This window comes from Cucurbita pepo, unplaced genomic scaffold (assembly GCF_002806865.2).
Source record: "Cucurbita pepo subsp. pepo cultivar mu-cu-16 unplaced genomic scaffold, ASM280686v2 Cp4.1_scaffold005418, whole genome shotgun sequence".
In the NCBI taxonomy this organism is placed as follows: Eukaryota; Viridiplantae; Streptophyta; class Magnoliopsida; order Cucurbitales; family Cucurbitaceae; genus Cucurbita; species Cucurbita pepo.
This window is the reverse complement of record NW_019651388.1, coordinates 1-683: the sequence shown is the minus strand read 5'-3', so window position 1 is coordinate 683 and position 683 is coordinate 1. Positions and strand designations below refer to the sequence as shown.

Genomic DNA, 683 nt, shown 5'->3' with positions numbered 1-683 from the left:
ACTTCTTTGATGGTTGTTTGCTGTCTTCGTAACTTACAGTCTGAAAATTCGTAAAAGTTCTTCCTAGCTGTCCGACTTTTGATCGGCTTCTCCATTTTTGATGAAGCAACTACTTTCCTTCTCCTGACAGTGTTCTTATCAACTATGCCTTTTGGATCATTACATGTTAGAAACGAGTTGTAAATTCTTGATCTTAGCTTGTCCTGAGGCATATCTTATTGATTGAGATCGCATGTACATTGCAAAGCGGACTCAGATGCTAACATTACTGATATCCCACGAACCATTTCCAAGAACTCCTAAACATAACTCTTGCATGGTTTTGGATATCACAACAGTAATTCCAGTCTCTGAGAAAGTTCTAACCTGTTTGTCGCTGTACATAGGAAAAATCCAGGAAAATGAAGCAGAAGTGTTGAACCAAAATAAAGAAGAAAAGAGGTAACCTTGAGGATAAGGAGTGGCGGCAAAGCTCTTGATCGATCAACGCGAGTGAACTGTGCTTAGATGCTTCGTAAAACCGCACCGATAGAGAGAGGAGCTGATGGATGAGTAGACTCAATTGAAGGCATTAGAAAGAAGAGGAAAAGGCAATAAAAAAAGACTGACCAACATCACAAAGAAGTTTCAGAGCGTCGAACTGGAAGAAGCGAATCGAACCCGAGCAGAACAGTTGCAGGCTT

General features: G+C 40.7%; 1 long non-coding RNA gene across 1 annotated transcript; it reads right to left on the bottom strand.

The window, feature by feature from the left end:
* Window positions 1–10: 10 nt before the first annotated feature.
* On the bottom strand, window positions 11–677 carry LOC111787114. Its single transcript, XR_002813893.1, has 2 exons — window positions 610–677; window positions 11–541 (listed from the first exon to the last, which is right to left on the bottom strand). It is a non-coding gene; the product is annotated as an uncharacterized LOC111787114 (long non-coding RNA).
* Window positions 678–683: the final 6 nt, after the last annotated feature.